Source organism: Melospiza melodia, chromosome 14 (assembly GCF_035770615.1).
Source record: "Melospiza melodia melodia isolate bMelMel2 chromosome 14, bMelMel2.pri, whole genome shotgun sequence".
NCBI lineage: Eukaryota > Metazoa > Chordata > Aves > Passeriformes > Passerellidae > Melospiza > Melospiza melodia.
The window spans coordinates 5,335,003-5,348,885 of NC_086207.1; positions in this window are offsets into that span (position 1 = coordinate 5,335,003).

A 13,883-nucleotide genomic window follows, 5' to 3' on the forward strand; every position below is an offset into this window, starting at 1 on the left:
GTAGCATGACTAAGCAAACCATTTCTTACATTAGGCTCCTGTCTGAGGAACAGAAGAGTATGTTAATATCCCACAAATTCAGGAACCTTCCTGGCTGAGGCAGCTGAACCCTGCTATTTCCTTCCCCTATTACAGGGTGCAGACAGAACACCAGTTCCCCTTTGCTGCACACCTCCTCCCACACCCCACAGGGAGAAATACCAGCAGCACAATCTGTCTCGGCCAGGCTGCTGCAGGCTGCAGTGGGAGAGGCTGGCCAGCAGGATCCCCTGTGGATGGCATTGGGATGGGCACGAAGCCGGGCTGGGCTGACTGCTCAGCATTGTGCTCCCACTCTCGGGGACGGGCAGCAGGCTAAGGCAGCCCCAAAGGATTCCACCCGAACTCAAAGTCAGTCAGCAAGTAACAAACTCAGCCACCCCACTGCTCCCCTACCAAGGGGATTCATGCTGGGACTGCTGGAGGCCACCCTTGTCCATCAGGACTGGCCATCACTCCCTTCGGTAGCCAAGCAGGGAGCCTGCCTGGCCTCTGTGCAGGCACCCAGCATGGGGACATGCCAGAATCCCTTGGGATCCAGTGGAACCACCCAGGTACCAAAGCAGCTCTGCAGAAAGGGCTGAGTGGGGATCAGGTGTACCTGGCACAGCTCAGAAAGCTCCGAACCGCCTGGGCACGGCGAGCGGAGCCCAGCGGGGCAGGGGCCGGGCAGCCCGGGGGCTGTGCTCGGGTACCGCAGCCCCTGCAGCGGAGCGAGCTGCGTGCTTACAGCCCACTGTTTGTTTATGTACAGCCCTGTGTGTTTACAGCCCGCTGTGGGTGTGTTTCCAACCCCTGTTCGATGGCCCCGGAGCGCAGGCTGCCGCTCCCCGAGCCCGAATCCCAAGGCGCTCCCTTGTTTTTACACGCTGCTCCTGCCCGAAGGTCGCCAGCACGACGGTGCCAAGTGGCACCGAGCACCCGGCACCGAGCACACGGCCCCGCACCGAGCACAATGCCCGGCACCGAGCACACGGCACCGAGCACAATGCCCCGCACCGAACGCAATGCCCCGCACCGAACGCAATGCCTGGAACCGAGCGCACGGCACCGAGCACACGGCCCCGAGCACAATGCCCGGCTCCGAGCACCCGGCCCCGCACCGAGCGCACGGCCTCACACCGAGCGCACGGCCCCACACCGAGCACACGGCCCGGCTGATCCCTGCGATCCAGGGGCTGCTCCAAGAGCTGCCAGCCCGCCCTGCAGGACACCGAGGAGCCCTTGAGGCTCACAGGCTGCGGCTGTCACTCACCTGAATTCATCCCAGAGCTCCTCTTGGTGTGCCAGGCACAGTCACAGGACCACGCACATGCTGAGTTGGACAAGGACCATCCAGTTCAATCCCTGGTTCTGCACAGACACACCAACAATCCCCCCCTGTGCCTGGGAGCATTGTCCAAGAGCTCCTGGAGCTCTGGCAGCCTGGGGGCTGTGACCATTCCCCGTTCAGTGCCCCCAGTACCCTCTGGGGGAAGAACCTTGTCCTGAAATCCAACCTAACCCTGCCCTGACACAGCTCCAGCCCTTCCCTGGGTCCTGTCACTGCTCACTGGAGTCTGTCCCTCCTCTTCCCTTCACAAAGAAATTGTCCCAGCTAACTGCTAAGGCAGTGCTATACCCTGCAGATGATGTCTTTTAATGGGTTTCTCAAGAGTTTTAACTGCTTAACCAAATGCCAAGGATTACACGAATTTTATTTATAGTTGTTTTTTTCCCCCCACTACTAGGCCAGCCAGACCACTTAACTGCTCACTTTAAAACTGACAAGCACAACATACACTTAACTCAAGGCTCTTTAACCACTGCACTGCAATGCAACACCCCCACCAAGTCTCCAGCAAGGAAATTCTTCCTTCAGGGAGGCAGGGAAAGGCAGGCAGCAAGCCCTACAACTCACTTCAATGCAATCAATTAGAGAACTGGGACGTACCAGGCCACTAATGCTCATCTAACCCAGAAAATTATCCCAAAATAACATCCAAAAGCAAGTTTCCAGTGAAGAACAAGGCCAGAGCAAGTGTGTGTGCATACCCACAGACCACTGCATGTTGCAGAGGAACCATTTGGTGCCCAGACATGGCCCAGCCAGCCCTGTGAAGGCCCTGCTTTGCTCAGCCTCCCTGCCCCAATGTACAGCTGCTGTACCTTGTGGAAAATTGCCTCCTGCCCATCAGGTCACCCTCCTGAATTCAGGGATGCACCAAACCAGGGAGCAGGCATGTGGGAATGCCCTGGTCCAAAGCAAAGAGCCCCAGGCCATTTTCTGCTCCTTGGGCAGGGGACAACCTCTCCATCCATGTCCCCCCTCTCTGTTCAAGGGTGTAATTTCACACCCTAGGTACAAATACATGTGTTTTTATATACACATAACACAAGGCATTCAAAGGCAGCAAACAACAGACCATGTTTTGTTCATAAACCTTAAGAACTCCCTGGGCTTAGCTTGCTTTGATGAGCACTGTCAGATGCACCTGGATTGCTTCAGTTTTTCAAAGTCCTTCTGCCCAAGAGGATGGTCATCTCAGCCTACCCTTTCCAGGGAAGGCCAGTCTTCCCTTCTGTCCCTTCAGATGCATGAACTCATTTATCTACATTCAATATCACTGGTCTTTTAGTGCTGAAGCAAGGTTTAACAGGTGCTGTGATTCTTCAGCTGGCTGTGAACTCAAATTCAGCCAGCAAATAACAAACCCAGCCATTCCACTGCTCCCCTACGTGAGGGACTCATGCTGGCACTGCTGGGGGCCACCCTTGTCCATCAGGACTGGCCATTCACTCCAGGCAGGGAGCCTGCCTGGCCTCTGTGCAAGCATCCAGCACAGGAACATGCCAGAATCCCTGGGGAGCCAGTGGAACCACCCAGGTACCAAAGCAGCTCTGCAGAAAGGGCTCAGTGGGGATCAGGTGCACCTGGTACAGCTCAGAAACCTCTGAAAGAGCGTGGTAGGAAAAGAGCCTGGTTAAAAGCAACAGACAGGGGGATGAACAAAAAAACCTTCATATCAGCAGCTCTGCAGAAATGTCTGTGAAATGGTCAGGAGGAGTTAAAAATCCAGTGCTTGAGCAAACAGGGAAGTGGCAGCACAGGGAACAAGAAAGAACTACTCGTGTTCTTTGTTTACCAGCTCTGTGTTAGCCATGTCAAAACAGTTTCTGAAGAGAAGGCAGGCTTGGAGTGGAGGCAGTAACTGAGATTCCATCTGCTGATATGGGAGAGGTTCTGAGGGGAAAACTGGCCAGAACCTACTGACAGCTGTACAGATGCCTGGGCAGAGACAGCAGAACAACAGAAAAGAGGAAAAGATGGAGATTAACAAGAGCATATTCCACAACTGAGGGTAAAGTAACATAACTGAGATTAGGCAAGAGATAAAATAGAGTGTCCAGCATGGACACTTTCAGCAGCCACTGGGGATTTGTCTGTGATGAGTGAGGAAACTCGTGAAGGCATTCAGCAAACCCAGGAGGCTGCTGTGGAACCTCAGTTCTCAGAAAGAATCTTTGCCTGTCCCCCAGTTTCAGTGCCAGTCATTGCTACACGTACACAAATCCCTCCGTGCCCTTTTTGAGCTGTGTGACAACACTGAGATTTTCTTCAGTCTCATGACCTCATACAGGCTTTACACACTTCCCAGCACTATTTACTCACATGGGTATGTGTTTGCATGGCAGGGCTTTGAATCATGAAGCAGATACTTTTCAGACACATACCTGAGCTCTTAGTCAAATGTATCACCAAGCTTTGCTGTGGTTCTTACCCCAACCAGTAATTCTGTGTGAGCTGCAACCAGGACCAGCCCCTGTGAGGTTGCATCAGATCTGGTATCTGTGGCTTTCCTGGTCAGTAGTCTCAGAGACAAAGCTCAGAAGAAAGAAGCCAACCATCAGCAAAGCCCTTTGCTTTCCATGCACTGCAGGAGGTCCAGCAGGAAGAGCCACTACAGAGCTCAATGTCCCTGCCCAGCCTCACAAAGAGATTTCCTTGCAAACAAAGACACTTCCTTGACTGTCACTAAGCATTTGCCCTGTCTGCTGCTGCTTAACAACAGAGAAATTGCTAATCCATCTGAAGAGAAAGGCAAACCACGTGCCTATTCCTCCTCCCCACAGCATCAGTCCCTTTGCTAAGGGGCAAGTTCATTGGTACATCATTGTTTCCTTAAGTTGTATTCAAACTCCTTTGTTCCACACTAAGTAAACATTATTTCCCCTACCCCAACAGCAGGGTTTCATTTTTAAACAAGCTACTTACCATACCCCAGCCAGAAGGCTGCAAAAGGTCTGCAAAGCAGAAGTCACTGAAGTGTGGTGTTGTATAGAAACTGCACACGACCCCAGATGTGCATGTACACACAGAGGTACCAACAGGCAAGAACCACCATCCTATGGGAGAATATCAGTCCCTCTGCAGCTGGAGCCTGCCTCTGGCTAAGGCTTAGCAAAAGGTGCAAGCACAGAACTATAATGCTTTGCATTCACTACACACAGCTATATACTTAGCTTGTCTATTTTGGCAACCAATCCTTAGAGAAACAAATTTCACCATTAGGCTTTGAAAAAACTTCTGATTGCTTCACACTTACTGCCTTGTACAAGGCCAGCAAACCAAGGCAGCTGCTGCAGAACTAGTCACTCATTGCTCCTGATCCTCCTCTTCCAGCACACTCATGAATTTATTATCTTGTTCTTTTTTCAGGCATCTCTCCTGAGCTGAAGACTGCTTCACCAGAGCCTGCAACACTCCTTGATTATTCTTTCCAGCCATCACTGTGCCTTTTAGTGCCACAATTTGTCTAGGGAGAGGAGGCAGACTTTCTGCACAGCTGTCTCCTACTTCCCACCCCTTTCCCAGCCCACTCCCAGGGCAGCTCCTGCCATCCATCAAGCTAAAAACAGAGCTCAAGTTGCACTGAACGTCACTGCAGCTGCGAGATCCTTCCAAGAGGGAACAGCTCCTCAGAGCCTGGCACTGCACACGAACAGCTCACCCCACTGCTCACCCAGGGACAGCACAGCCTCCTCCTGCAAACAGCCTCAGCTTCAGCCTGGGGACTCTCACCATCCACCTCTAAAACTAGGAACAAAGGAACAGGAAGCCTCATTTAGATGGCTGTTGGATATGTCACTCCTTAAGTGCAGCCCTATGGCACAGCCTGGGGGCCTGGACAGGGAGGACTTTTGGTCAGAGGGTACCATGATGCATGAAAACAACCAAGAATGAAGCGAAGAAGGGAAAACATGTTGGAAGAACACTTTTCTGTTAGCACAAGGAAAGAGCCTGCCAAGATGACCCAGTTTCACTCTTCCCTTCTCCAAAGGCCACGTACAAGGCTGGTGCTCCCAAACATCTCTGGAGGTCAGACTAATTATGGTCACCATAATTACTGACCAAATGATGGGAGAGCAGTAGGAATCTGCTTCTACCTGTTGGCACCTTGTTACCTTGGCAAAACTGAGGAGAGCACGCATAAAACCATCTGCATTATTACACAGCAGGTGTTCACAGCTACTAATCCACCTGAAAGAAATACCAGTCCCTATGGACAGCTGCCTGCAAGTCAGAGCCTTCAAATGCAATCTCCAGTGCAGGCAAATCCATTAAATAAAGAACTGTGCATAGGGGTGAGAGGGCAATCTAACCAGGGTGCTGAAACAGGGTGAAATGTCTTCTCTTGCATAGGGAACAGTGCAAGAAACAGCCCTAGGAAAACAAATGGGGGATTAGTAAATTAAACAAACAAACCAAAGAAAATGAGCAGTCTGGAACACAGAAGAAAACCCCCCACAACGACCCAAAAGCAATTAGCAGATTTCTGGAATTGAAAGGTGAGAAGTTGCTTGTTTTTAGGACAGCAGAACAAGCACTGAAGCTCGTGCTGCTGTGGTCAGGAGGAATCACGTTCTGGGTATGGCAGGCATTGATTCAGCTGGTCTTTGCAGAGATGCAGGTGGAGGGCAGGGTGAGAGGCCAGACCCTGAGAAGGACAACTGGGGCACCCTGATGTAACCCACCCCTTTCAATGCCTGCAGCACTAGGAAGCAGTTTTCCAATACAGAGCTCTAATGGAAAGTACATTTAACATCAACAATCCAGCTCCTGGCAACCAGCCTAGCATTTAAATTACATTTCATATGAACAGTATCCAAATGAAAAAGAGAACAAGTGGCTTTTAAATGGCACTGGCTCAGTGTTTCCCTCTTACCAGCTTATTTGTCAGCTCCATTTACTGATTGTATGAAAGGTATGTTAAGGATAAATTGAAAGAGATTCCATTCTTGCTCAGTTTGTTTCCAGGAAAAGCTTCCTCTCCCTGGTTTGCCCTCCCACTCCACCAGGTAGCTCCATCAACCCAGACTAATAGATGAGGGGGAACAAGAGCTGCCCCCACCTTTTCTGACAAAAGCTGTTTGAAACTGCTTTAATTTCCAAAAGGCAGGTCTAGGCAAAAGCAAAAAGCCCAGCTTTGTTCTGTAAAAGGAAAAAGCTAAACCCCACTCCTGTGTTCAAGCCCATTTCCTTAAGAGGTGTCCTGGACTCCAGGACACTCACACTCCTTGGGAAAAGGGGCATTTCCTCATGTTCAGCTGAGTGTCTGTCAGGCATCTCCTGCACAAAACAACTGCTGCTGCTCCTGTGGCTGAGGCCACCAGACAAGGCAGCTCTGTGCAGTGAGCAGTGGTTTGGATGAACAAGCATCAACCTTCCTGAGCCAGGTGTTCCCTCCTCCTGGCGTCCTCCAAGCCCTCCTGAGATCTGAAGTCTGCCCATGTGTGAAAATGGAAAGTGCAGAGGATGTTTGAGGCTGACACTGGTGTCTCTACAAACCATCCCAGCTCCCCAGTTCCACTGTCTGCTCTGCCTTCTGGGCAAAACCATAATGGAAATGCACAATTCCAGGTGATTTTGGTTTCAGCAACCAGGACTTGATCAGTGCTAAAGGGCTGTCATGCTGACAGTTTTTTCCTCAGAGGCAACATCTCTTGTGCAGCTTCACAGTCACAGATCTCCACAGAGCTCTCACCAATGCACCCTCACACCCACACAGGACTGCACACCAGGATTTTCCTTCTTCAGACAAATTTCAATGGCTCATCAATTGTTACCAACACACAAACCTCTTCAGAAACACCACCCATCACCTACTGCCTGCCCACTGTCTACCTACATGTTCTGCATGGCAGAAGGAAAGTATGAAGCTGACATAATTCCTACAATAAAGCAATAGTGGAAAAAACCCAAACCCAATGCCCTGCTACTGTTACTACATGAACTGCAACTTTATGGGGGAAACTGTACAATTTTTCAGACATCTGATGAAAGGCTTTAGAAAACCTTTAGATGAAATATATTTAACACCAGGAACTAACAATTACAAAGATGGAAAGCGTTATTTCACAGCCCCTCAGGTGGTGTCAGCCATGGTACTTATTGCTGACACACGAGGTGAGACTGTGCCCAGGTACAGCAGTGCCTGGGGCAAGACACACCAAAAAGCAAAGTCCTTTACTGAAATAATTTCAGAAAGAAGCACCAAGATCTTGATTTCAGGTTCTGAATGCTTTGGCATGCACTGCTCTTGTTCAAGTCTTTGTATAATGTGTTGCCTTAGATAACTCCAGAAAGACACGACTATAATTTGCTGTTAAAGTGGCATACTGACTGTTTTAAGGTGCAACAAATACCAAAACAACAAAAAACTCAATTAAAACATCTGATTGTCAGGTAAAACTAGACCTGCAAATAACAATTAAAGCAAGCAGCTTTGTTGGTCTAAGTGAGAACATGAAGCAGTTTGACTGGCAAGAAAATTAGTCAGCACAGATAATACATTTGTATGTTATTCAGATAATACATTTGTATGTTATTCAGTTCTGGCAGCATTCCAGCTGTGGAACAGCAGCAGTCTTTAAGGAAAACTCCCCCAGCTCTGAAACACTGGTGGATTAAGTGGGAGACACCACTCAGAGCAGGATGATTTTCCAGCACCTCAAGCAGAAGCACACACAGCTCCCAAGGCACAGCTATGTTGCTGTGTGCAGACAGAAATACAGGCATTTTCTACAGCTGAGATCTCATTACTCAGAAAGAGATTTCCATGATAGGCTGGAAAATGGAATGAAACTGAGATTTCTCCACCCCCCCCTTCTGTGTTTTCTCACTTTTTCTGCTTTTCCATATCTTTCATGTGGCTCTAACAGGATGCTTTACTTTGCCTGTAGGGCATATGCAAAAATCCTCTTTAATGTCTGCTTGTCACGGGGCCACTCCCAGATCCTCCCAGTGGTCACCAAACCAAGAAAGCTTTGCTTTACCTTGTCAGGGGCTGAAAAACTTCCACACATCAAGGGACTGCCCTAAATAGCTGGTAAGACCAAATAATACCAAGAATACATGATAATCCTAGCGTGGAAATGTCTCTCTGATATTTAAGTGATAGAAAGAGCAGCTTTTGTTCAGCATAAGGAATCCAACAGGAGCTTCTGCAATGCCAGCCAGCTGTGGGTAGGCACTGGAGCACAGCACTGCTCCCTCCCAGGGCAGGGTGTGATGGCAATTCCACACAAGCTGGGAGGAGCTGCCAGGACGCAGAGTGAGGGTCCCTCAGCAGGGCTGTGAGGGCAGGGTTTCAGCAGGAGGAAGGCAGGCTCTCCCACGCTGAGCTGCTCTCAGGCTGCCTGTGGGAAGGCAGGCAGGATGCCAGGCCTGGCAACACCACAGCCTGCCTCAATGACTCTGGTCCTTCCTATCTCCCCCTATTCCCAGAAATGACGGTGCTATTTTTCACTCATTGAGCCAGCGGCTTTGAGGTCAGCAGCAGGAAGTTGAGAAAGGCAGGATATACAACTCAGAGAGTAGAAAATGTCAATACTGACAGCAGAGAATGAGTGAACCTGCCCATTCAAGGCTCCAGTGCCCACCAGGAGTTTTCAGGGAGCCCTGACAAGCTCCCAGCCGTGCCACAGAGAGATCACAAATGGGACAGGAGAAATGCTGACCTGTTTCTTGAACATCCAGAGTTACACAAACTTGCTCTGCCCTTGTAGAAAAAAAAACCAAATCAGGTAACATATTAATCTGATCCTGCACAGGAGTACCTGAGAACAGGCAGCTCCTCTGTTTAGGGCACACAAAGCCCTGCAGGTGCTTCTTCTCCATCATCCCAGTGCAATGCTACGAGCAGGAACATCTCTGCTTACGCTCACTGAACACCTCTGGCTTTCTGAGCAGCAAACCACTGCCAATTTTAAATGCAGCAGGGCCCTGGGGGACACAGAGCAGCAGAACAGCAGAGCTCTCTGCTCTGACTGGCACCAGGGCAGGGCCTCACAGGGTCTGCTCAGGCACACAGAGCCCCCACCCATGTCACAGCCACTCCTTTACAGGACAGGCTCCTCTTCGACCTCTGCTGCAAGGGCAGCCACCAGCCTCTGCAGATTATCAGTTACAGCTCTCACACCCTTCGGGGAATGACAAATCAGTATTTAACAAAGATGGCCTTTAGAGCATGTGAATAGGGGGAAAAAGGGGAGCAGACTTTGTAGTGTACAAGTTCCTGTGCTTGGTAAAACCACTATTCTGCGCAGTGGGAGATTATTATCTAACATGCACATTAATCCCTGACTGTCCCCAAAAAGCACTTAAATGCAATCAGAAAAATTTACAAAGTCTCAGTGTTTTCAGCCTCCTCCTCAGTCTACCTGATATAGTAATGTTATTATTATCATCATCAAAAATTTCTAGGAAGAGTCACTTATTATTTAAGCAGCTGATGAGAAATACCCCATTGCTAGCACAGCAGCACTTCCCACACCTTGTATCCTATTCCTGTATTTACACAGCACAAGGAGAAGGCAGCTGCTCAGCACAGTCATTATAACTCACCCACACTCACTACCTTACCCAGACTTACCCTATTTACAACCAGGTTGTTCACACACGTCTCGTAGTAGGGGCATCAAAAGCAAAAAGCAACTCTTTTTTTCCTTTCAGATAAAGCTAAACACGAGGCTGGGATGGGTGGGACAGATGCTGGCACTGGCCTGGACAGAGAGGGGCTGCCCGCTGCCGTCAGAGGGGGTGGCACATTCATGCGGCAGGGACAGGACACGAGTCCTCGCCTTCCCTCATTCTCCTATTTCACCGTGACATTTAATTATCCAAATGAGGTGTCCTCAGCTATAGCAACAGAAAACATAAATCCAGGACAACCATAACGGCTTTAAAGACACGATGCAGCACTATTATTTTCACTCCGAGTGCTGCCATGCCTCTCGCTGGACACTAAATAAACCTGAGCATCAGTCCCACCCGCGCCCACCCGCCCTGGGTCACGCCCGGCCTCAGCCGGGCAGCGCCGCGTTCCCCGCGGACAGGGCAGCGCTGGGAGCCGCAGCCCCGCTCCCCGGGCCGGCCTGGAGCTGTCGGGGCAGCTCTCGGACCAAACCCGCACGGCCGGCGCTGCCAGGCAGGGCGGCACCCCCGGGCTGGGGGAGTTCACCGGGCCGCTCCTGCCGCGACCCCTCCGCAGCGCTGGGCGCAGGGCGGGCACGCACCGCGGGCTGCGAGGGACGGGACGGCTCCGGCCCTTCACTCCCGGGGAACCTTCCTCCTCATCCTCCCCATGCTCCTCATCCTCCTTCTCCTCGTCCTCCCCAGTCCTGCGCGGCCCCGCTCCCCCCACCCGCCGCAGCTCCCACCCGCCCGGAGCCGAGCCGAGCCGAGCCGAGCCGAGCCGAGCCGAGCCCGGCCCGGGCCCCCCGGCCCCTCACGGAGCCCCGGTACCTGCGCCCTGCGCGTCTCGCGCCGCCGCCCGCACCTGCTGCGCACCCCGCGGCACGGTGACGTCACGGCAGACAGGCCACGCCTCCCCCGAACGGGGCGGACACGTCACGGCCCGAGTCCCGCCCAAAGGGGCGTGGTCATGATGGGGGCGTGGCCAAGGGAGCGACCGGGGCGGCCCCGGGCCCTGTCCAGCAACTGTCCCTGTCATTGTCCGTGTCCCTGTCCCTGTCCTTGTCCTGTCCAGCAACTGTCCCTGTCATTGTCCGTGTCCCTGTCCCTATCCCTGTCCTGTCCAGCAACTATCCCTGTCATTGTCCGTGTCCCTGTCCCTATCCCTATCCCTGTCCTGTCCTGTCCAGCAACTGTCCCTGTCATTGTCCGTGTCCCTGTCCCTATCCCTATCCCTGTCCTGTCCAGCAACTGTCCCTGTCATTGTCCGTGTCCCTGTCCCTGTCCCTATCCCTGTCCTGTCCAGCAACTGTCCCTGTCATTGTCCGTGTCCCTGTCCCTGTCCCTGTCCTTGTCCTGTCCAGCAACTGTCCCTGTCATTGTCCGTGTCCCTGTCCAGCTACTGCTCTTGTTCCTGTCCCTACCCCGTCCCTGTCATTGTCCCTGTCCCAGCTACTGCTCTCGTCTCTGTCCCAGCTATTGCCCTGTCCCTGTCGTTGTCCGTGTCCCTGTCCCTGTCCCAGCTATTGCCCCTGTCCCTGTCATTGTCCATGTCCCTGTCCCAGCTACTGCGCTTGTCCGTGTCCCTGCTATTGCCCCTGTCCCTGCTATTGCCCTGTCGTTGTCCCTGTTCCAGTTACTGCCCTTGTCTCTGCTCCTGCACCTCTCCCTGCCCCGTGCCTGTCACAGGTACGGCCCTTGCCTCTGTCCATGTCCTATCCCTGTTCCTGTGCCAGCTGCTGCCACTGTTCCTGTCCCAGCCCCATCCCTGTCACAGCCACTGTCCCTGTCCCCGCTCCTGTCCCTGCCCCAGCTGCTGCCACTGTCCCTGTTGCTCTGCATGTCCCTGTTCGTGCTCCTGTCCTTGTTGCCCCGGCCGGGCAGTGGAGTCCCACCAGGGACCCCCGGGCACGGCAGGGCTGGGCTGGGTCCCACAGCCCCCCAAACCTCGCCCGTGTTCCCTTCCCCACGGGGCTGGACCGGGACACCTGGCTGGGACAGGGACACCTGGATGGGGACTGGGACACCGGGCTGGGACTGGGACACCTGGCTGAGACCAGGACACCGGGCTGGAGACAGGGACACCGGGCTGGGACCAGGACACCTGGATGGGGACTGGGACACCGGGCTGGGACTGGGACACCGGGCTGGAGACAGGGACACCTGGATGGGGACTGGGACACCGGGCTGGACCGGGACACCTGGCTGAGACAGGGACACCTGCATGGGGACTGGGACACCGGGCTGGAGACAGGGACACCTGGATGGGGACTGTGACACCTGGCTGAGACCAGGACACCGGGCTGGAGACAGGGACACCTGGATGGGGACCGGGACACCGGGCTGGGACTGGGACACCAGGCTGAGACTGGGACACCGGGCTGGAGACAGGGACACCGGGCTGGGACCGGGACACCAGGCTGGGACTGGGACACCGGGCTGAGACAGGGACACCGGGCTGGGACCAGGACACCTGGATGGGGACCGGAACACCTGGCTGGGACCAGGACACCTGGCTGGGACCGGGACACCTGGCTGGGACCGGGACACCTGGCTGGAGACAGGGACACCTGGCTGAGACCGGGACACTGGGCTGGGACCAGGACACTGGGCTGGGGACCGGGACACCTGGCTGGGGACCGGGACACCGGGCTGGGGACTGGGACACCGGGCTGGGACGGGGACACCGGACTGGGACGGGGATGCCTGGCTGGGACTGGGACACCGGGCTGGGACCGGGACACCTGGCTGGGACCGGGACACCTGGCTGAGACCGGGACACCGGGCTGGGACCGGGACCTTTGCACGGGCGCTGCCGCTGCTGCTGATAAGGGGACACGTGCGCAGGAGAGGGTCCAGGCACAGAGCCTGGGAAAGCAATCACGGGCTTGCCCAGATAAAATAGGTCAAGGACGCAGGTTGGAGCGCTCAGTCACCGTCCCTGCCCCTCGCACATGACCGTGACTCACCGGGGTGGCCAGCGGCGAGGGGACAGCAGTGGCCACCTCTGGAGGGACGCTGTGCCCGGGGGTGTGAGCTGGGCTTGGGCACCGTGGTGGTCTCCAGGCAGTGGAGCAGCGTGATCCTGCTCCTGTGCGTGCTCAAACTGCTTCTTTTTCCCCACCATCGATTAGTAGATCTAATCAGGCCAGCCTAACGCTGGGTCCCTAATGAGGCTCAACCAGGAAGAAATTATTTAAATTAGTTGCATGACATTCTTGGGTGAGAGAAAAACAGGATACACAGCTACCCAAGAGCTCAGCCAGCACACAAAGGGTACCCCAAAGGAAACCTGCTGGCTGATGGGAGGTGTGGGAGACATTCCAGAGCCATTCCAGGGCACCAAGAAGAGGCTGCAGTTCCTTGGATGCAGGCAGTGAAGCACCATCATTCCCCAGCCTCATCTGCCCTAGCCGTGCTGCCCTCCTCACACAGAATCACAGAATCATTTAAGCTGGAAAAGCCTCTGAGATCATTGAATTCAATAATTCCTCCAGCACTGCCAAGGCCACCACTAAACCATGGCCCCAAGTGCCACATCCACATGTCTGTTAAACCCTCCAAGGATGGTGACCCCACCACTGCTGTGGGCAGCCTGTTCCAATGCCTGAACACCCTTCTGGTGAAGAAATTTTCCCCCATATCCAGCCTAAACCTCCTCTGGTGCAAACTGAAACCATCCCCTCTAACCCTGTCACTTTTGCCTGGGAGAAGAGGCCAACTCCCACCTTGCTCCAGTCTCCTGTCAGGGAGCTGTACAGTGGGAGAAGGAGCCCCCTGAGCCCCCCTGAGCTCCCTCAGCTGCTCTTCACCAGACCTGTGCTTCAGACCCTTCCCCAGCCCCATTCTCTTCTCTGGACAAGCTGCAGCACCCTGACATCTGGCAGAA